This window comes from Micromys minutus (assembly GCF_963924665.1).
Source record: "Micromys minutus genome assembly, chromosome: 13".
NCBI classification, from domain to species: domain Eukaryota; kingdom Metazoa; phylum Chordata; class Mammalia; order Rodentia; family Muridae; genus Micromys; species Micromys minutus.
This window is the reverse complement of record NC_137982.1, coordinates 22,023,173-22,048,483: the sequence shown is the minus strand read 5'-3', so window position 1 is coordinate 22,048,483 and position 25,311 is coordinate 22,023,173.

Here is a 25,311-nt window from a genome sequence, read left to right as displayed (position 1 = left end):
AGGCAAAGACCATTAAGTGTCTTCTAATGCTCCAAACATGAAATAGAGCTTGGTCAAGAGAGAGACTATGCCCTGAAGTTGCAAGAGCAAGTAGCTACCTAAATCCAAGAATTCCAGCTATTTCATCATGAGCGCCAGGTGCTGGAAATGGAATTGCTAGACTTTGCATTTGAGCTTCTGGAATTTATTTTGACTTTTGTTGAGTTATTCCTTGCACATCAATTATTCCAACTTAAAAGAAGGATGTTTATTTTGCGCATTGGTTAGAAATTCTGATTTTTTTCTTATAATCACAAATGATAGATTATAGATGAGGTATAGACACAGCACTTTAAAATGTTGAAAGTATTAAAGACTGTAGGGACCTTTGAAGCTTGGCGTACATTTTATATTATGAGAAGATTCTAACACCATGGGTTCAAGGCATTGAATGTTATGACTAAAATATGACAAATGTTTGCTGTCAAGTTGATAAGAGCTGGGTTTGTGATGAGTAATTTTCATGAAAGTTAGAATCATGACAAACCGCTGTACATATATTTAGGAGAGCACCTGTATTAGGTCAGTTGAGGTAAGAAGCCGCACTCACTGTGTGTCACAACATTTTTTGGGATGAGGACCTCAAACATAGAAACTAGAGAAAGTGGACTCACAGAAGGATCTATTTCTCTTCATTCTGACTACAGAACAAGGCCACCAGATGATTTAAACACCTTAGTTTTCCCACCATGACAGATTACACCCTTGTGCTGGGAGCCCAAATATACCTGCCCTTCATTAAGTTGATCTCTCAGGGTATTCTATTGCCTTAACAAGAAAACTAGTATAATCCTACATCACAAACTGTTTCACATCTCTAAAAAATGATTCAGATCTATTCATCTTTTCGAACTGCTCTAACACATTAGCCTTTGGAGGTTCTTTCATATTCAACTTATAATAGTAAGTGAAACCAAAATATATTTTCAAATATAACTGTTGTTTATTAATAATTTAAATTTAAGTAAACACCCATTTTTATTTGCCAACTCTTAGAATTGAACTACTCTGTGTTTAATCACTGACAGCTATATTGACTCAAGCAGGCTTACTTTCTCTATTCAACAAGACCAATCTAGAGGTACAGTTCCAGAGGTTAAAACACAAAATGACTATGGTCTGCGGTGTCTGCTACTGGAAACAGGAAGCATGATAGAGAAAAAACCTTCAGTATTTCCTAAAGCAGAAGTACAGGTGCACAAGTCTTTTTTAGTCTTATAGGTTTAATTATATGAAAAACAATATATCAGATAGAGGTCTAATATCCAAGATTTACAAAGAACTCAAGAAGCTAGACACCAGAGAATCAAACAAACCTATTAAAAAATGGGAAACAGAACTAAAAAAAGTTGTCAATTGAGGAATATCAGATGGCTGAGAATCATCTAAGGACGTGCTCGACATCATTAGCCATAAGGGAAATGCAAATCAAAACAACCCTAAGATTCCACATCACACCAGTCAGAATGGCTAAGACAAAAATTCAGATGACAGCAGATGCTGGCAAGGCTGTGGAGAAAGAGTAACACTTCTCCACTGTTGGTGGAGTTGTAAACTGCTACAACCACTCTGGAAAACAGTCTGGCGATTCCTCAGAAAATTGGACATAGTACTACCTGAAGATCCAGCTATTCTACTTCTGGGCATTTACCCCAGAGACACTCCAACATACAACAAAGACACATGCACCACAATGTTCATAGCAGCTCTATTTATAATAGCCAGAAGCTGGAAAGAACCCAGATGTCCTTTAGTAGATGAATGGATACAAAATTTCTGGTACATTTACACAATGGAGTACTATTCAGCTATCAAAAAAATGACCTAATGAAATTCTTAAGAAAATGAATATCATCCTGAGCGAGATAACCCAGTCACAAAAGAACAGACATCATATGCAGTCACTGATAATTTGATACTAACCCCAGAAAGCTCTGAATACCACAGAAACAACTCACAAACTGTGTGAAGTTCAAGAAAAAAAAGGAAAGAAAAAAACATGATGTTTACTCCTTACACACCAAGAAAACTTTGAATAATTCCAGGTTACATCCTATTTTGCATGTACTTTATGCTCATTGTAACTAGAAAGATCTTAATGCACACTATCAAACCTTATAAAAAAAAGCCAAGCAATGACAAAAATTTATTCTTATACTTTTATGCAAAAATGTTTCAAATTTGTACATTTATTTTGGTTTTTATAAAATAAAGTTCTTCAATAAAATAAAAAAGAAAAACAATATAATAAAACCAGCTATTAGAAATGCGTCTGTCTTTGAAAATAGTCTCTGAAATTTATGTGTTATACCCCCCAAAAAGAGAAAATTATGATTTAGTATATTACCATTCTAAATTACCAATTCTAAATTAAAGGCCCAGTATGTTAGAGTAAATACTCAATTCATTACCTCACTATATTAAAAATAAGAAACCTTAAGAAATGTGACCACGTGAAGAGATTATCAATGAAAATACAATCCTAAAATCCAAGAGAAATATTTTAAAGATTACAAGTCTTTATCATATGATACTTGAAATGATCTTTGAGTGTCCTAATTTTAAACAAATATTTTGTTTGTAAAATATGTGGTTCTTCATAAAGATGAATACAAGTGGTAAAAAATGCAAGACTTAATATGTTAGCACAAAAATTATTTAGCAATTTGTTTTTTTTTTTAATAAAGTTGTAAGAAATAAACGAAATTTCTAAGGTGAGGTGGTACTCTTCATTGTCTTTCTTCAAAGTGGGTTCTATGACAAACAGGAACTATGCTTTCTGAATCAGGGACCTGCATCTTTCCACTGTGGCAGTTTGCCCCATTTTCTTTTTGTCTTTATGGCTTGCAGTAGAGAATTGCATCTTTTTCTTGCTTCAGTGGAATCAGTAGGAATGTTGTCAGGATTAAATGTGATAATTACTGCATTATAAGTCATAGAACAGCTTGCAAATAAAACCCCAGGAAGGACTGAATAATATTACTATTATTATCAGTGTTATCATTACCCCAAAATGTAAATAACATAATTCAATAAAGATAAACAAGCACAATAGGTAGTTTTTGAGGATCACAATCTCAAATATTGTAAACTTATTTTGAAAACTGCATAAAGCATGTTTTAATAATATTTGAGAAAAAGAGCATCACCTCATGTGACTCTCATTTCTAATGCATTTTGGGAGAATTTTCTGGTAGTTATTTTTCTCTAGAACTTGGATTCTATTTGGTCTAAGAAAAAATTTAAAATCATTTGTCAAATCTTAGACTCAAAATTTTATTTTTAGGTTATAGATATAAAGAAACCTTATCATATAGTGTTCTTATTGTCAAACTATTAAAATATAATTTTATTTCTTATAGGTGTATTTGTTATAGTCCCAATAATCATGCCTTTATAATAGAGCCAGGTATCCACTAAAAAACATGCTTGATATTATTAATAAATTATAAAGTATTTGAGAGAAGCATTCACTATAGCTTCAACTGAACATGTGAAATAGAGAAACAATATCATTCATTTAAAATAAGATAAAATGAAATCATCACAGAAGACAATATAAATAGATTGTTCTCACATTTCTGTTTCATCACCTGAATATTTGCATTAAACTCCAAACCCTGAGCATCAAGGCATTTGTCATTGGTGTTGTGGCTCATAAGAAATAACTATTGTGCTATAACTGGGATTCAAAGCACATAGACTGAGCTTATGAGTATAAATTTCTTTCTAGAGTCAGTATTATACTCTTTTTGAATATGGAGGGCCACCATATTCAAACAAGTTTGAACTGGTGCTCTTTACTCGTCCTCAAACATTGTCAGCACAAGAACAAATGCTTAGTTAAGGCTCACATCTATCACTCCAGTTGGTACATATGGTAATTTTCTCTAAATTGGCTCCTTTTCTCAAGCTACTGTATCATCCTGAGATATTAAGTTTTTAAATTGGCTCTTCCCACCTCTTTTAACGTTAGATGGCTGATTGCTGTCACATAATTTAATGATCTAGTCCAATCTATACAATGACAGTGTAACATGGGCAAGATAATTGTAGATGGATTGCATGCCATTAATCAGTTGCCTTTTTGTTCTTACATGTCCCCTTGCTTATCATTCAAGGAAGAAAATTGTCTTTTGACAGGGTCCCATTGCAGTGTCTTTTCTGTCCAATAACAGCAAAGCTGAGTTTTCAAAAAGTAAATGAACATGCTCTAAGTAAAGTGGAAGCTAATTAAATAGCATGTTTTATATAAATTGTATTGGGAAAAAATTGAAGTTTACCTGCATTCTTAGAGAATCAGCAATAGAAGCACTGTATAGATTAAATGATCAAAAATAAACAGATGCTTTCATTAAAAATACACAGATTGAATCAAGGGACTGTCCTGTATTGTGAAAAGGATAAAACAGATAAAAAAAATCTCACACTTGATATGCTTTCTTGATTTTATTGACGTCAGAGACCAATGGTCATCTTGGCATTTAATTTTTTAATGAGAGTATTTTCACTTACTGTCATAGGCCATTCTTGTATGTTGTGTGTACCTTTAACTATTGTAACTTCCAAAGCCTAGATTATACCTGAATGTTTCTTCAATTAAACTTTTTTGTAAGTTTATTCAACTCTATAAATAAGGGCTTCTTATTGGTAGACATATCTTAAAGAAAACCTTTGCAGAGAGAGGCCACACAGTTAATAAAATTGCAGAGGTAATATTTATAATTGTATCAAAGAAACAGTTATTAATATGACTGCAAAGAGCCTGCTTATACTCAATATACAAAATACAGTCTTAACTGTTTTAAATTTGATTTATTTTTTCTGGGGGAAGAACAAAGGTCTATTTTTAAAGTTGTATATTAAGATACTTTGTCCACTCAGTTACAATGTATGTAAAATAGGCTCTTAAATCCCCCATCTCATGGGCTTATTATTTTTCCTTTAAAACTCACAGTTCATGTTTTGAAATATAAAATTTTAGTAGACTATTCCTCAAATATATCTTGAAACAGAAGTCGAGATAAAGATAAGATCTTTATTTTTATTTTAATATTCCAATAGATATGGAGTTTATGCTTCTCTCTTTTGTTAAGGTCTGTTGTATATTATGGGTTAACATGAAATATGAGACTAACTATGAGTCAAGAATGTATGTTTCTTAAGGATAGATTGATGGCTCAGCTATTTAACATAATGGTTGTTCTTCTAAGACTAACTCACACAAAAGTTTTTTAAAGAAAAGCATCTATAAGTTCACTTTTATGGAAACTGATGTCCTCCTTTTGCTTTCATAGGTAGCAGTTACATGGTAATGCACATATATACTTACATATGTACAGGCAAAGGGTTCAAAGATATATAATAAAAATAAAATAACTAAATAACAAAAATATGTTTCTTGATAATATATGAGGCAAGTTATCATGATTGAGAACACTCCCAGACTTCTTAACATTTATGGAAGCAATGTTAAAAACAGAGGAAAAGAACTATTAAGTTATTTCAATGTGAAATTATATATGTATGATAATTGATCTTAGAAAAAATATCTAAATATTTCAATATCCTACTAAGTTAGCTTTTGTTCTGTTTAAGCAAAAACAATAGTTTAGAAAGAAATTATCAATAAAGAATGATCATATTGCTTCTTCTGGTTGCGTTCTGTTTTAAGATAAATATGTGCCTATTCATAATTTCTATTGGCTTCTCCTAAAGACCTCCATTATCCTATAAGCTATTAGCTATATGGTGGCACCTCTTGATGAAAAGCAGTGCTTTCCTTTTTTCTGTCTTTCACAGTATTCTATGTTTTCCATATAATAACTAAAGTTAAGCCTCTTTAATGAGCAAGGATGTTACCACGGCACTTAAGTGAATCAGGCAGAGGTTGGCACTGGCTTATGGAGAACATTATCAAACACCAGGACATATGAATGTGGAAGACTGAATGATCAGAAGAGGGCTTTAAATCAATTTTATCTTCATGGTTTTAACATCAAGAAGAGTTGTTACTTGTAAACCAATTGTTATGCAACTTAATGAACTAATTAGGAAAATCAGTTACAATAATAGTATTGGTACAAACTGATCTGAATATAAAAAGTAGAATTAGAATTCTACTATCAAAGTTTCCCATCTAAATAAGCTATGTAATAATGCCATTTCAAGATACGCTCTTCGTAAAAGAAATTATAAGTGGCTCATCCTTCAGAGCATCTGATTTCTATAATCTATTTATCTGGAAATGTGACATGCCATGCTATTCTCCTTGAGACACTGCTGCTGTGTCTATGTGTGTTTGATGCTTACCAACACGATATGAAATGACATTGCATACACTGGCTCTGGTATCAGATCTCTCCTTCTCTCTCTCTCTCTCTCTCTCTCTCTCTCTCTCTCTCTCTCTCTCTCTCTCTCTCTCTCTCTTCTGTCTCTCTCTCTCTCTCTCACTCATTCACACACAAACACACACACACACACACACACACACACACACACACACACACACACACACATTCACACACACTCATGAAATGAATGGCTACCATTCAGATTTAATACTAAGGCCTCTGCTCAGATACCACCCTTGGGCTGGCAAGAGAACCACAGTGGTTATTTGAATCACAGAGCTGGAGACCATGAACCAAATTCACATGTAGTAAAGAAGCACAATCTTATTATGGTCAGTGTCACTCTTTTGCCCTAACATTTGTGAAAGATAAAATCACAAACTCTAGACAACATGTATCACCCAGGAATCTTATCTTTTGTTTCCTAAATTATGAGTTTTATATGAATGAATGCTTCCTTCAAGTGTGATTGGGTAATTGTTTTGATAGTTAAATAATATTGGATCTTAGTGATGAAGTATTTATGTGTAAAATTTAAGTCATCTGTTATAAAGGGAAACTTCAATTGTTCATGGACTAATGGCACACAGGACAAATGGGTGTCAAAGGGGAAATTTCATCTTCTCAATACTCCTTTCAGTGATAAAATACAATTTGTATGATTGTGAAGTAGCATTGTTTATTTTTCCAGTCAAAAGTCACTGTCAAATGTGTGTTTGGGAAGGAAAAAGAGCGCTAAAACAAATGTATCTTTTAGACATATCTAGGTTGTTTTAGAGAAGGAATAAAACCTAGGGCAGTCTGTTAAAAATGAACATTTCCAATACAATTTGTCACCCATGCATAAATCTTGCTGACATTTTCAGTCACTTTAATAGCCTTCCCATTTTATAAATCAGTATGAACTTGCACGGTTGCAAAAAGTGTGTATTTTGAACATCTCATTTGCATACTTTACCAAAAGCCAATGAGGCAGGGGGAGCGACACTGGTGATCATAATACGTGTTTGGGAAAAGGCAGAGAGATCACTAATGGCTTTGCCTTTAGGGATTTCTGTACTCCATAGGGAACGAAAATGAGAAATATTTTTCAAACAGCAGGGGTAAAGGTTTTAAAACTAGAAACACATGGAGTGATAAAGATGTTAGTGCCACAGGGCGCATAGCAGGAAAAATTTACAATGTAAAAACTGTAATTTCAGCATTAGGAAGTAATAATCGTGTTTCATCATTGTTATTAAAGCATGACCCTTAAAGTCACATAAATTAGATATAAGTTTCAAGAGAAGTTTATTAATCTTTAGCAGGAAAGTATTAGGAAAGTTTATTATAGGGTGAGGTTTTCAGGAGATTTTTTTTTTTTTGATTGTATGGAATTGGGCGAAGGTGGGTGTGGGTGCTGCTGTGTTTCAAGGAAATCTATCACTGCAAAGAGTAAATAAAACTTAACTCACTATTACCCAATGGGTATAAATCATGCCTATAGAAAGCTCTTGTTCCTTTAAATTAGTGATCTGAAGAGAAAGCATACACATAAGGAAAAGGAGGGAGCTGCCTCACCCTAATTAATATATTTGTTCACAATAAAAAATAAATAAAACTAAATTAAAGTTTACTTTTAATGAAAAATTCATGACAAATAAAATTACTTAAAATTGTAACATGTTTTGGGTATCCCATATATTGTAAAACATATAACTAAAGCATGGGGCTTTATGAGAAGGTCTAGAGAAAAATTGGTTTAGAATAGAATACAAGTTGTTAGTGGACACCAATGATAAAGAACTCTATATAAAAGGAGATTATTTCATTAGAATCTAATTTGTAAATAATGAATAGAAGAATTATTTTAAAAAATAAAGACTATATTGGCCAAGTGTGTGTAATTTCAAATCCTCTGCATTAAACTTGGTGAACTCTTCCAGAATTTTTGCGTAACTCAGAACAAAATCTCAACAAATTAAATAGAAAGAGGGCCACCATTATTTCTGAATAATTCAATTCTCTGTTTATAATAATTTCACATTTGTTAAACTAATTTTCCTTTAGTGATTGGTTTTAACATCTATGTAGTAAAATAACATAAACAACAAAGCATATGAAAGAGAATTTCAAAACAGTAAATTCTACCAGTAATTTTCAGCCTGCACAATGCAAAATTATATTACCACAAAATCATAAATACAAATTGTAGATGTTGATAAATTGTTGAATTACCAAAAATAAGAAAAGAATAAAGAAAATAATTAGAGAAGAAATATAAAACTACAACACAAGCACAGTTTTTTCAGAGTTCTCATTTACACTACCGCAGCATTCTTCATAAGAATTCACTTACATACACAAAATATCTTATGTTTCATAATTATGCATATAACATGAAAGAAATATAACTTATAAGAAATGAATGGCCCTATTATTTTTTGGCACATTTAACAAATGAACTACACACCAGTAAAGTGTGGCCGAACAGAAAGCATAGGGAATTTAACTAAATGAAAACTCAGGTTCGTTCAAAATTAGATTAATTAAATGCAGAGAAGTTCCAATAAGATATTAAGCTTGTGTAAGAGACCTCATTTCAATAATGTCCGCAGATGATTTATTCAATAACTACTCATTCATATATGTTGCTTATATTGCTTTGGTATGAATAATGACTTTAAACATTTTGTGATGTATTCAAAAATTTTTTTCCGGTAGACTAAAGTGACATTTATATTCTATGAAATGCCACTGCTATTCATAGTAGGAACTAGACTGGTAATCCATATCATCCCCAGGCATAACCCAGTTCTCACTGCTTTATGAACTTGTTTAGAGGGATGCTAAATAACTCAGTGATAAGAGATTTTCAGGAGATGGTCGTATGAATTGTCGCAGAGGACGTTTGTGGAAGGACTACAGGTACAGATGTACAACCATCATACTGTTCACAAGTCTGTTCGAGTAATAATTATGAGGATGCAATTTAACAGAAAAGCCATAGAGTGAGGTAAAAGTATCTTGTGTTTGAAAAATGAAAAGAATCCAAACAGTGTGTATGACATGAATGTGGCTAGAGGGAGAAGGGGAAATCACAAGCAAAAGAAAATAACACTGAATGATGTAAATATAAGTGTGAGTTCTTACATTTCAGCTTCAGATAATAAAAACTAAATATTGTTAAGTCTTCATACAGCGAGTGCACACTGATGGACCCATGTCTCCAGATGTATATGTAGTAGAGGATATGGCCTTGTTGGACATCAATGGGAGGAGAAGCCCTTGGTCCTGCCAAGGCTCCATGTCTCAGTGTAGGGAAATGTTAGGGAGGGAAGGGGGAGCGGGTTCATGCATGGGAGAGCACACTTACAGAAGGTGGAGGAGGATGGATGGGATAAGGGGTTTCTTGAGTGGAAACAAGGAAATGGGATAATATTTGAAATGTAAATAAAATTTATCCAATTTGAAATCGAAATTAAAAAAATAGAGTAAAATCAGAATTTGGCTCATTTTCAGGGTGACAGAACTTTAATGCACATGGAAACATTGAAAATACTGTTATTTTAGAAGTAGATGAAAGGGATTGATTTTCCTTGAAAAGTTTGATTTCTGTTTTTGCCAGCTCTTTCATTCCACTTCTATTTCATGTGCAGAATCTTTCAATTGTCTCAATGTTTAATATATTCAGCAGAGCCCAAATCCTAAGACATGGGAAATTTGCTTTGTAGGATTTAATTAAATTTTAGAAAATCTGGGATATATTTACAGAATAATACTCAAGTTCTGTTTCCTTATTCTACAATAGCAAGTATTCATCAAATGGACACCCATGCTTCTCACCACATGACACACCATTTATAGAAGGGATCTAGAAGTCCCTGTCCCCAAAGAAAGTTTTAGGATATATTAACTTATGTAGATATGGGGACAGTGAAGAGGCAGTAATTCCATATATTATTTTGGTAAATGCAATAATACAATTGTGAGGCCAAGTGGAGTGGCATGTTTTTAATCCCAGCAGTGGGGAGGAAGCTCTGTCTACATAGGAAGTTCCAGAGATTCAGGGATACATAGGAAAACAGTTCCTCAGAAACAAATACCAAGTGATAAAAACTACAGACTACCATCTCTGATAGATAAAAAAGCATTTCTTGGTCGTTTTAACTACATTTTATGAATGGTTTTAGCATCTTCACAGAAGGGTGTGAAGAGTTAGAACAGTGACCTTTGCTGGAAGACAATATCAGTACTTATAATTTCATTAAAGAAATAAGTGAATAGGGAAATCTCAAAAAAAATTAACTTCATATTATCAAAGGGAGTTTGTTGGAAAGAGACAAAATGTGGATAACTTCTATGCAACTAGTTATCCAGCATACACTGAGCTACTTTGTCCTTCATGGTAATCATTGTAATAGGAACCACTCTGCCAAGCATGTCCATCTCCAATTCACTGAGTCCACATATAATACCAAGTTTGACCACTGGAACACCATTTTCAGCTTTCATACAAGTTCCCAAGTTTTGCCTTATGGTGTCCAAGTGCTCAGCCCTGAAAACGTGTGCTTAGAAGTTAGATTATACTAAGGAGCAGAAATATGTAGTTGCACACAGACACTCACACAACCGTGTTTGCACACACACACAGGTTCATACAGACATCACAACCACCACTAATAACAAAAACAATTGCAGCAGCAGCAGCAGCAATTACATTAAAAGTTGCAATGAGTTTGAGAGAGTGTGGTACAGCAGGAGGTTTGAAGGGAGAGAAAAAAGAGAAGGAAAGATGAAATTATAGTGTAATCACAAAAAAAATAGCTAGTACTCATCATATCTACCAAAACCTGCTATTGTTGCTAGAGGCTCTAAGCTCAGACTGTGTCTGCCAAAGTAGCAGTAGTCCCTGAGACACTGAAGAGCAGGACATTCATTTCTGTCACTTTTCGTGGATTTATTACCACTACAGTGTAGTTTTCTTAATATGCACTCTCAAATAAATTTTCTTTTTAATGTACAAATCATCACAGGCTTCCATTCCTTTTCAAAAATCTTCAGTAGATACCAGTTACAGAATAAACTTTGAAAAAAACTGATCATACCATTTATATGTTTATATTTCTGTTCCTTTCTTATCATGTAACATATAAATAACAAAAGTTTGTTAAATTTATTTAACACTTGACATATTTATGCTTTTGTGTTGTTTTTTTTAATCTCTTTAACTTCCTAGTACTATCAGAGCATCTCCTGCAGACACTGTCCTCAGATATTTACAATTGTTTCCTATGACAACAAAAATGCTCTTCAATAAAACAAAATGAAATCCTGTATCATGGCAAATATGGCACATGTGATTTTTTGTTCAGTTAATAGTGAAGAAAAGAGAATTATTCTTGTTTGGCTCAGTATTCTTAAGATAGAATTGATTTTCAAATAGAACAGGGTCTTTCGTAGCCAGTGAGATACACTTGAGGAGCTACAACCAAACCTAAAACTGTATTTCAGAGAAGGTAGCCTCATTATAAATGGTGTAAAGAAACCAGTATCACCACAAGAAAGAAGAAAACGAGATCTAATTCTTGCATTTAGTGTAAAAGTTCCTTGGGAGATTTGTTTTTAATATATACCCAGAACCCTTGAAGCTCAGAGTAGCAAGCATAGAAGAAATAGACCACAATGCAAACACAGAGCTGAATATGAGCCTAATAACCAATCAAATATCAATCAACAACTGATATTACCTCAACTAAACCACTGCTCAGCAAAGCACTTAGAGCAGCTAAAACAACAACAACCATAACCAAAAACAACAATAACAACAAAAAAACTATACAAAAATATAAGGAGAATCTATACAGAGTACTCAAAAAAAAAAAAAAAAAAAAAAAAAAAAAAAAAAAAAAAAAAAAAAAAAACAGAAATACTATTCATTTAAGGTATACCACAAGTGTGTACATACAAGAACAAATCAAAGTCAGTTGTCATGTTGATTGGTTAAGTGTCACTGAAGAAAGAAAATATATACAGATATACATTTATAGGAGCATGACTTAGAAGACAAAAATGTCAGTTTCACGAAAATATAAGAAACAGGAAATACCAAGTTAGGTGAAATACCCACACAGAAATATAGATGGGGAACTATTTGTGAACAGTATAGATATCAAAAGAAGGGATGGAAAGAAAGAGAAGATAATAAAGGTCAATATAATTCTACCCATCTTATAGGAATGTGTTGCATCATGCAGTTGTTATACAATAAAAATATAACAGAAAAACAACTCTAAGAATAGTTTGGGAGATAATCTTGAAAGCTGGCTAAAATGTTTAAAGAACTCATTCTATCAGTAATCTTTGGCTTGGAGTTTCAGGTTATATAATTGTTTTGAAACAAATCACATATTGTTGAAATATTTACAATTAATGAGTTCTTTCTATAAGTAAGTGTACTAAAAGGAAATATTGTTTTTTCACAGCTAAATATTTTTATAGAATATGTATTAATATAAATATACATCATAAATACATGTAGAAAATATATGTTAAACAAGACTACATCTTGTTATATTAAGAATAAAAATTATTAGGATGACAAACAAAGAAAACCTGTTGGTAAGTGAGTAGGTCTGAACTATGTGTAACATACCGATACAAATTATGTGTGTGTGTGTCCTCACTAGATCATGACAGTTAATGTATTTTAAGCTACAAATAAATCATAGAATTTGATTACCAAGTAAATTTCACTGTTTAATGTTCAAGTTATATAGTTGGATGGCTCATTTCTTTATCTGTAACATTAATGATGTTCATGATGTTGCTCACAGAAATTGAGATTTTGTTGAAATGACCAAGCTGACATACAATAGCTTAAGAATATTATTTTTTACTTATAAATTAACTTATTAGTTATTTGATAATCATGAAGTATTTACTATATCATTGCTACATGAAAATATTTTGTAGGCTATTCAGATAAATATATAATTAAAACCAAAATGATGGTTTTAATAGTTCTTTTTCCATAATGCATATTATTTGGCAAAGACGATGTGAGAAACAAATGTGGCAGCGTGATTAACATTTGACAATTTTTTTGTAATATACAAGCGTCTATTTATTTAAATCTTTGATATGAAATAATAGTATGATTTTTAAATACTAACATATCAAAAAATTGCATAATGTCTCTGATTGCTTAAGGAAATAGCAGAGACACAAATGACAATTAGTTAACTATGACTCCATTTCAACATTGAAAAAAGGCTTCCAATCAGTTGAAATCCCAGGATAGTAGCAGCTTCTTACAGCACAGTGTAGTGAGATACTGTGCCATAGATTGTAAAGGTAGGGGCACCGGTACAGAAAAGCAGATTTGTCACTCTAGACTGACATACATTTTTTACCTTATTCTCTAAATTCAGTTAAAAATCAATGAAAAATATAAAGGCAAAGCACGCATAACTAAATTTGCACTAATAATTTTGGATTAATTTATCAAACAAAAATGAGCAGAAGGCATTGGATTTTATGGATCATCTAAGAGTAAATGATCCTCTTGATGTGAAACTCATGAATTGGATATTTCAGATGAATATGTTAGGAAGTAGAATATGGTCTGTATGATATTTCTGACATCACTATAGTTCTATTTCTAGCTTAATTGATTAATTAATTGATTCATTGGAGAAATACTGAAAGTGTAATGTGAAACGATTCTATGTGTTAAAAATATTATAGACAGACTTATTGGCATGCTTTAGAAAATCTAAGGAGAAATATCTTCTCTGACACTTATCATCTCTAAAGAAGAGAGATATCACATGCAAATTAAGACTATTCAATTATATGATAAGCATTTTAATCCAAATGATTAGGTAGAGTCTTAGACATCCCCTAGGGACAGCATCTAATTGTAAGTTAGGAGTGAGGAGCTGTGTAACACTTAAGCTTCAAGAAGTGTTGAGACAGAGAATGCCCTTCCTTAACTAGACATTACACAGTGATTAAAAGACATCTGTACTCTCTGATTTCTAGCCCTCTCACTTCTACTTTCGTACCCAAAGCCTAACCAGTCAAATTGTAGTTGAAATCACAAGGTCATTTAAGTGATCCAGGAATTGAAACCTCAAAAGACACAGTATTGAAGGGTTTCAACGAGGGGCAAAAAAAAAATGGATGTCCATCTAGCACAGGGCTTACATTTAGTTTATGGATAATAGAACTAGAAAAGGCATACGTGTGAAGAATCATAGTTCAAAATGATCCCTTTTGGTTCCTCATGCTTTTCTACCTTTGGTTGTATGCAATGATTAGCTTTCTCTGTGAAGAACTGCAACATATTAGGAAGTTGTATTGTGGAGACAGAAGAAACAGTGCTGTTATCAAGAGAATATAAGGTGGATTGCCGGGCCTCCGATCTTTAAGCATTGAAAGTAATGGGAATCATTAGTTCTTCTTGCCTTTCAATTGGCTACCATTTGTTCTACACTCCACAGAAGAATGTAGGAGGCTGCCAAGGAATATCTCATAAAGAGACGATTCACTTAAAGGCATTGGGTGCAGCAGCATAGCAAGTTCCTAGATACCATTTGTTCTTTACTGCAGCATTTATACAGAAGCATCCTCTTTGGTCCTACCCTCTTTGGATTATGGGAAGGACTGTGGTGGGTTATTCTTGTCTTTACAGATTTCTATTATATTATCCATCAGTGCAGATATTGCTTCTATTTGCTATAATCTTTCACTATTCTGAATCTGAAGCAGAATAAAAAAATTCTAATTTTGTCATATGACAAAGCTTAAAATTATCAGAAAGTACTTTGGAAAAGATAAAGCTCATTTTTTCAGCCTTGCTTATGTGGAAAATATAAAACTCAAATATCAGCATTCACACACAGTGAAGGATGCTACCCTTCATCTCTCAGCCCCTTATGTGATCCTACAGGCTCATTTCCCATCCTTGTTATGGTGCTACAAAGAACAGTTTAATAACTCTGCTCTCTGACCCATGATTATACAGACTCAAAAGCTAAATTGATATAATTGGGTGTGCTTTCTTGTTGGGAATGCATCAGCTTGTACTCAGAACTCTGAAAACTATATTTAGTAGTTCTTAGCAAGGTTAGATAAAATAAACCCCACAGGTGCGCTTACCAGAATCAAGATCCTAAGTCACTTTTTCCATTAGCTGTGGCCATTTTTAACAGTTCAGGCAGCTGGTGTACGGAAGAGAAAACACTGCAGTTCTCTTACTGGGAAGATGTTTAATTGAATCTAAATCTGAATGTGCTCCTGTTTCTATGGCACATCTGTCTGGGTGGCACAAAATGTATGCACTTTGAACATGTTAAACATCTTCAGTTCCATAAAGCTATCTCAACAAGGTGTCTGGTAAATTTTTAATATGTCTTCTCTATTATTTAGTTTCTGCATATTCAAACATGAAAAATCAAGCATTACTTGGTATCAAATCTGAAGGTTATTAATTCCAAACTTTGCTTTAATCCAGAATACTCTTATTTTTGTCTGCTTGCTTTGAGAATTTCATAAACTTACATAGATCCTCTTTCTAACACAAAAAAAAACAATGAACAATAATCTATTCATAGCAATAAGATTGAGTTTTATGTAATGGTTTGTGGGTATTTGAGGTTTTAAACAGGTTGTTCTCTGTGACACAGGTGGTTCTAAAAAGTGCCAACTTCCTGGTTCTGTTTTTCATGGATTGAGACGGTGGATCTTCATCACCCTGCAGGTGCAGATTAGCAATCTTGAGTAAGATTTTCAAATGGCCCTTTTGTGGAGATTAATTTATATATATATATACATATATACAGAAAACTAATGTGCATATGTATCTGGGTATCAGATTCTATTGGGTTATTTTAATTCCCAGTTATTCTTTTCCCTTCATTAGAGCAAGATATACATCATTTTTATTAAAGTTCTCCAGAAACATAATATGGGCATAGCATATGTGTGTGTGTGTGTGCGTGTGTGTGTGTGTGTGTATGTGTGTGTTTTGTGTAGGTATATATACATTCACACATGCACATCTGTATAAATGATAATTCTCTAAAAGAACTAGCTCACTTGAATATGCAGTGCTATGAAGTTCTTTTATCTACTCTCTCTGCAAGTTGGACTGTGAGGGAAGAAAGTGGTGTAAGTCGGTGCAGCTCTTGGAGCTGTGACTTAGAAAACTATCTCCATATGTTTCAGAGACCTGAGAGCTAGGATCTTGGATGTCAACATTTACAGTCTATGTTGCAGCTCAAAGAGGCAGCATTTACCCTTGCTACACATTTGTGTACTTTATAGATGCTCAATGGACAATATCTCTACTAATGTTCATGAAAATAATCTTTTCCCTCCATTGATCAGTTCAAATACTTGTCTTTCAAAGAGCATAGACACCCCAGAAATAGTACTATTATGAAATTAGACATTCATTAACTCTCTCATGTTGACATAACATTAAACATCACATCTTCCTCATGCTAGATACGCAAAGGGGACTCCATTAAATAGGTATTTGCCTCTATGTTTTGACAGCACAAATTGTGCCATGGGAATTAATTGGACCACAAAGCTGCTCTACCATCTGCACAGAAATCAATGCCTTACTAAATAAATCAGCTATTGTCTTTTCCCTGTCTGTATGTTCTAGAACTGAGCTTTGTTTTAAACTTATATCCTGTAAAAAACACAAGAGGCAACGAAATATCACAAATTACATAGTGCTAAACAGCAGTCACAATAACCTGAACTAGGAAAGATACTGGGCATCGAAACTACCATCTAAGAAAATCCTTTGATTAAAGAAATTTTGTCTAAAGTCTCTTCTCCTTTTATACTTCTTAAAACATGTAATAACTATATGGGGACAAAGAGAATGATTTCACTAAGTTGTAAATCAAATGGATCAGCACTGTAAGAAGTAATTTCATTTGCATCAGGGCAATTAATGAGAAAAACAAATTAAAGTCAACATGTGTCTGTGGTTCAAGCACATAAAAGACTGTTTGTATAAAATAAAGTGACCTTCATGGTGTTACCACAAAGCTCTCTGTGATTTGATAAGCATACCTATTTCAACATGAAAACACTTCTAAATTCTTCTAAATCTTAGAATAGGTTCCTTTTCTTTTCGTTGGCTGTCTTCAAGCCATTCCCAGCTAATGTCAAATAGCCTTGTTTAGTGATTGGTCCTCCTAATTATCTTGGGCACGTTAGTAATAAGCACAATTTGTAAAGCAGTGTCTTGCTCTTGACTTCTTGATGATGTGCTTCAGTGAGGTTAGCTCATCCTCCCAACTACCCTTGACCCAAAAAGAACTAGGGTAAAATATTGATTGTCAAAGCTACAAGACCAAAAAGTTCTATTGCAACACCACAGAAGAATGTACATTAGGAAAGAATTGTTAGAGGCTTTTAAGTTGTCAGAAAATGCAGGATCCACATAGATAAATTAGTCAGTTTCTTTTTTGTTTTTTTTTTTCTTATTTCTTGTTAAATGTTTTTGACAAACTGTTATCATAAATGTACTATGTAAACAAAACCCCTAATAATTTATAAAGCAACACCATGATTTATGTTGGGCTATTTTATCCATCATTTGTGTATGTGAATATATCTAAATTCATTCAGGTTTCCCATAGCAAGTACACAACTCTCACATATGTGAGGAGGGCCTTTGTCAGGCCCACGAAGGCTCTCTGGCTGTCAGTTCAGTCTCTGTGAACCCCTAGAGAATAGGTTAGTCAATTCTTTGGGTTTTCTGATGATATCCTTGACCCCTCTGCTTTATGTAATTCTCCCCACCTCTTCTGAATTATTCCTGGGTCACACCTAATGTTTGATGAGGGCATTCCTCTTTTTTTAAAAAAAAATATATAGTTGTATGAGAGAAAAAAAATAAAAGAAGGTGTGTCAAAGATTAAAGGTGTGTACCACCATACCTGGATTGGGGACTTGTTTTGTTCCAGATGACCTTGAGTTTAGAGATATCTTTGCCTTAGTGTCCTAAGATACACAGATTCTATGCCTCAAAATCAGGATCAAAACTGAGCCTCCCAATTCTGGTTTGTGGTTCATTCCAGATATAATCAAATTGACAACAAGGATTAGCCACTAAAATCCACTCCTTTTCAACTTGACACAAATAATATCTCTTGTCTGCATAAAACAATAAAAAGGTCATGAATACACCTAACATGATAAAATTATTCCTCATACAATCACAAAAATATTTGTAAATTACAATGGGGCAATGTCCCTTGGGAACATTCTTTGATGTTACAAACGTGTTCTTAACAAAATAAAACAAAAGCTTTTGCATTACTTTATAATCCTCATTTCTGCAACTGTTCACATGGCATTAGTATTTATAATTACCTTCCTCTATTAACCATTTCCTCTACCCTCTGCAAGCACCTCAGCAGCTTTTGGCTCTTTCAGTGCAGTGACCCATACTATCATTCCTGATGGCTCTGTCTTCTTTGTCATCCTGCTTGGATCAGGCTGTTGCAGTTTCAAGTTGACTTAATATCAAGACATGGTAGTACTAAGAGATGCCCTAAGGGATCTCCTGCACTCCAGACATAACCTTTCTTACCTCCATTGTGGAGAGGCAATTCAATTTCCTCATGTAATCTGGATCTATCACCCCTCCTGTTATTCCTTTCTTAGCCTGTTGGTTTAAGTGCATTAGAAGCTCAAAATGACCAGGGGGAAGTCTGAACTTCTAGTTCAATGGAATGTTTTTTGTGGCTCCTGGTAGAAGCACTCCCCTCTCTGGAGCCAAAACTTCTAGGCCAGCAGAACCTAAAGTTGTGGGAACATGAAGCAAACACTTTTCTAGAGAGTCACTAGGAGTGATAGTGAGTGGAACTATTCCCTTTTACACCCCTTGATTCCTGGACCCATGAATCCTGGTTATGGTGAAATTGTACTATGTATTAGAAACTGATTCAAAGCATATACTGCCTTCTGAAGAACTTTACCCCAGCCCTCCATCCTGATGCCACCTAATTGGCATTGTAACTGAGTCTTCAAAAGACCATTCCATCTTTCTATCAGATCAACAGCTTCGGGATGAGGGGAAACCTGGTAAGACCAGTGAATCTCATGATTGTGGGTCCACTGTTGCATTTCTCTGGCTGTGAAATGAGTTCTTTTGTCAGAAGCAATACTGTGTGGAATACCATGACAATGGATAAGGCATTCTGTAAGTCAAAGGATGGTGGTTTTGGCAGAAGCGTTATGTGCATGAAAGGCAAATCCACAACTAGAATAAGTATCTACTCCAGAAAGAATAAAACATTGTTCTTTCCATGGAGGAAGTTGTCCAATGTAGTCAACCTGCCACTAAGTTGAAGAATGCTACCATATCTGGGACTCAGAGTTGGTCTCTGCTGTTGGCAGACCTGGCAATCAGCAGCAGCTGTAGCCAGGTCAGCCTTAGTGAGTAGAAATCCATGTTGTTGAGCCCAAGCATAACTTCCATCTCGGCCACCATGGCCACTTTGTTCATGTGCCGATTGAGAAAATGACAAGGATGGCTGAGGAAAGCAGTTGAATGTCCACAGAACAGATCATCTTATCCACTTGATTATTGAAATCCTCCTTGGCTGAAGTCAGCTTTTGGTGAGCACCTACATGGGATAAAGATATCTTCACATGCTTTGCCCATTCGAAGAGGTCTATTAACATACTTTTCCCCTAGGTGTCTTTTTCACCAATTTTCCAATCCTGATCTTTCCAATTCCCTGACCATCCAGCCAATCCATTAGCTATAGCCATGAGTCAGTGAAAAATCTTACAACTGGCCAAACTGCCAAAGTTCTGCTCACTGTGAAGATTTTTTTTTCACCTGTGTATTTTAAGGTTGTCTCAGAAAGGGGTTGTAATGTTGCAGCTGTCCACTTCTTAGTGGTGCTTGCATAAGGTGCAGAACCATCAGTAAATTGGGTCCTTGTCTTCTGTTCTTCCATCAGCTGATCATAGGGAACACCCCATGAGGCTATATGCCCATGCTTGGCAGCAGATAGAATTGTAACAGAAGTATAAAGCATAGGCATTTGAGCAACTCCTTCATGTAACTTGCTTGTGGCTTCAGGTCCTGCTCAGGCCTAATCTCTCTCTCTCTCTCTCTCTCTCTCTCTCTTTCTCTCTCTCTCTCTCTCTCTCTCTCTCTCTCTCTTTCACACACACACACACACACACACACACACACACACACACACACATATATATATATATAACTTCCATTTGATAATGGACTGCTGCTGTGTATGTCCTACTACATGACTTGAAGGACCCTTGATAGGACCTAGCTCATGGGAAGTTCAGGTCACTTGGTAACTTGGTGTCCTATTCTCAAACTTTCAGTTTCCCATAATGCCCAATAGCAGGCTAAGAGCTGTTTTTCAAAGGGAGAATAGTTGTCTGTAGACCAAGATAGAGTTTTGCTCCAAAATCAAAAAGTTCTTTTCTGTGATCCCTACAGAGGCATGACAGGGATCCAAACAGCAACTCTATCTGCCACCAACACCTCAAGTAACATTGGGTCTGCTGGATCATATGCTCCAAGCTGTAGAGCGGCCTGAACAGCAGCCTGGACTTGTTGAAGAACCTTCTCCTGTTCCAGGACTCACACAAAGCTAACTGCTTTCTGAGCCACTTGGCAAATGGACCTAAGTAACACACCCAAGTGAAGAATGTGCTGTCTCCAGAATCCAAATAGGCCCACTAAACGTTATGCTTCTTTCTTGATTGTGGGAGCAGCCAGGTGCAATAATTTATCTTTCACTTTAGAAGAAATATGTCTGCATGCCCCACACCACTGGACTTCTAAGAATTTCACCAATGTAGATAGTTCTTGAATTTTGGATGAATTTATTTCCCATCCTCTGATATGTATATGTGTTACCAATGAGTCCAAAGTGGTTGCTACTTCCTGCTCACTTAGTCCAATCAGCATAATATCATCCATATAGTACAACAATGTGATATTTTGTGGGAGAGAAAAATGATCAAGATCACTTCTAACTAAGTTCTGACATGGGGCAGGAGAGTTAATATATCCTTTGTGAAAAACTGGAAAGGTATACTGCTGGTCTTGCCAACTGAAGGCAAATTGTTTTTGTAGTCCTTATGCACAGGTACTGAGAAGAAGGCATTTGCTAGGTTAGTAGCTGCATACCAGGTACCAGATGTGTGAATTTGCTCAAGTAAGGAGACTACATCTGGTACAGCAACTGCAATCAGAGTTACTACTTGATTTAGTTTTCGATTATCAACTGATATTCAAATAAATCTGCTATAAGCTTAGTTGAGCAAGTATCTTTGTGACATAGAAGAGTATCTTTTGGTTATATGCCCAGGAGTGATATAGCTGGGTCTTGAGGTAAACTATTTCAAGTTTTCTAAGAATCCACCAAATTAATTTCCAAAGTGGTTGTATAAGCTTGCACTTGTACCAACAATGGAGGACTCTTCTTCCTCTTGCTCTGCATCCTCCCCAGCATGTGCTATCATTTGAGTTTTTGATCTTAGCCATTCTGACCAGAAGACAATAAAACGTAGGGGTTGTTCTGACTTGCATTTCCTTGATAACTTAGTACTTTGAACATTTTAAAGTGCTTCCCAGGCATTCAATACATCATGACTTTTGCAGGTAAATGAATGGATCTTAATAATGTCATACTAATTGAGGTAACCCAGACCCAAAAGGATCTGCATGGTAGGTACTCGCTTAAAGTGGATATTAGCCATGAAATACAAAATATCAATTACATACTTCACAGAACCAAAGAAGCTAAACAAGAAAGAATGCCCAAGCACAGATGTTTGAATTTTACCTAGAAGGAAGGAATAAAATAGTCCTAAGAGGCAGATTGAAGGAAGGAACATGGTGGGAGAGAGAATGGAGAGGAAGATGGGAGTTCAGGATTAGGTGTGGGGAGAAACAGGAGAGATGTCCAGGTGGCATGGATGAATGAGAATCTCCAACTGACAGTATAGGCAACTAGAGGACATACCAGAGATGTGAGGTTAGGGGAGGCACCCAAGAATCAATAGAAGTGAGCTTAGCTGAGATTTATAACAGTGGGCATATGAAACCTGAATAGACTGCTTCCTGTAGCCAGGAAGGGATCCCAAACAGAGCAATAGGGACACTAACCTTACCAGAAAACTTTCAACCCCAAATATATCCAGTATACAATAAATTCAGGAAAGACAGTAGTGAGAGAGGACATAGAGCAGAGACTGAGGGAATGGTTAAATATTAACTGGCTGAACTAGAGACCCATAACTTGGGCAATTCCTAATGCATGATATATTAATGATACTCTGTGTACTTGCAGACAGGAGACTAGCCTACACGTCCTCTGAAAGGGCCCACCCAGAAGCTGACTCAGGGATGCAGAGATCCTCAGCCAAACAGTGCGGCTAAAGAATCAGCTATGATTAACAAGAGACCAGATGTGCTGAAATTAAACGTATGTTAGTCAGGTGGATATCAGGAAAATAATAGTGATTGAAAGGAAACATAACCATTGAGGTGAAAGTTTCTGCAAAGTGTTTTATCAAAGTCACTTCACAAGAGCTGTGTGCCAGAGGTTGCCAAGGTTGCCTCATGTTAGAAGCATAACTTGCATTGCATAAGAATCAGCCAGACATAACTGGTTTTAAAGGCACTGAGAGGTCAGAAAATGTCAGTGATCCATGTGGAGCCTCAAAAGAAAGTGAAGGCCCAGGATTGAACAGGTCATGCAGAGAATTTGAGGCTTGGAACCATTAAAAAAATCCAGGAGAAGTTATTAGTGAATGTGTGGCTCAGTGCAGCAACAGACCTCAACATTTTGGAGATGGTAGTATCATGGCATGACCCACAAGATCAGTAAGAGCTGTAGAGTGTTCCTAGCCAGGACCCAAAAAACAAGATGTATGCTTTTGTCAGGGTTTTCCAAGGTGATAGAACTTACAGGATGAATCTTTCTCTATATATAGACAATTATTTACTAGAATAACTTAAAAGCTATATAGTCTAGCTAATTCAACAGTTTCTGGCTAGAAATAAAAGTTGAAGAATCTAGTAGTCTCGATATCTCAGCTTGTCTTTAATAAAACTTGGAGTCCAAAGAAACAGGCTCTAATACCAGAGAAGACATGGATTAGCTACCAAGAGAGAGGACAGGAAATGAAGAAGGTGATAAGTAGGTTCTAGGACACAATTCAAGAGCTAAAGTAAAAGTTTTTCTAATAACCTTTCTTGTAACTGGTTTTGAATTAGTGCTAACAGTATTTTTTTCCATTCAGTACATGAGAATTACCACTATTTATCTATTTCCGAAGTTTTATCTGAAGACATAATTAATAGTGAATGAGATCTCATACAATAATCTGTACATATTTTATTAGGAAATTACCTACTCTAGATTTCTCTACCATTTTGAAAAAAGTGTCTAAGCACAGCTTGAAGAAACATGATTAAAGATTGAACTGTGTCCTAGAATGAAAGGGGACAGAAATCATCATTCCTTCTGAAGTTCTGACAATTTGTAAAATATCTACAAGTGTAGAATGCCAAGTGAATGTGAATGTGGACAAATGGTGAACCTTGTGAGTGAAATTACTCATAGATGATGCAGCAATCCTATTGGAAATTCACATGGATATGCTACAAATTTATATGTGGATACCTGTCACAGTTGCAAGCTTCAATGATCTCAGATGTCATATTAGCCCTTTCACGTTGAAATAGAAATTATGAAAACTTCTTAATGTTCTTTAGATGCTTTCTTTTTGTGTCTACCCAAACTGTGGTTTTCAAACCAAAAGATTCCTCCTCAGTAAAATATATTCCATCACATTACCAGTGTTTATAAGATATCCTTTATAAACAAAATATTATAGAAATAGTACTTTTTAGATATACCTAGGTAGTTCCATCTATGAATTCCTAGCAATCTTGGCAACATGCACAAGACCTGTACAAGTTCAATCCAGACCAAGCTCAGCCCACAGCAAGAAGAGGATGCACGGGTATTGCATGCCTAGCTTAGGAGATAGAAAGCTGCTGACTGTGGAGGAATTGGTTTGTAAGGTTATATCTCCTAGTAGGTCAACCATGCTCTAGGGTTTCCCCACCCTCGGAGTATTTGGGCAACCTCACAAATTGGACTCAATGAACTTAAAATGAAGAGTACAAGAGAGCAAGAAGTTTAGAGATAGGTAGACTGATAGGTTGGATCTGGTGTAGTTTGTGAAGGGAGGAATAAATATGATCAGAATACATTGTGTGAACTTTTCAGAGAATTATTCAATATTATTAAAACACATTAGAATATTTATAATATTCTACTGAGTCTTTTTCCAAAAAAGCCTGTCTATTAAGGGGTTAGAGAATTAAGAATTTTGAGGAGGTTATGAGGAAAATGTTGCAGTAATCACAGAAGAAAAAACTGCTGAAGGTACATGGATCCTCATAATTAAACTGAAAGTTACAGCTCAATTAAATGTAAGCATCGTTATGCATGAAACATCAGCAAGTACCAAGAGACTAATAAAAAGAACAGCTCTTGATGTTAATTGGCAAAGGTAAGAGATAATATAGATTGGACCAAGCATTTTAAATGAAATGTGAAGAATGTTAGGACAGAAATTCAGTGCACTAAATGATAACCCAAGGATATGTTCACAACACAGAATTTACTCACTGCTTCAAATATAAACATTCCTGATTATAAAACATATGTTGAATTAATGTTTTTATTTTGAGATTTAAAGATGATATTGTGTGTGTGTGTGTGTGTGTGTGTGTGTGTGTGTGTGTGTGTGTCAGTGTTTATCTGCCAGCGTATATTACCAAGTGGCACTGATGAATTCCATGATATTCATCCTTTGCACCATGCATACAAAG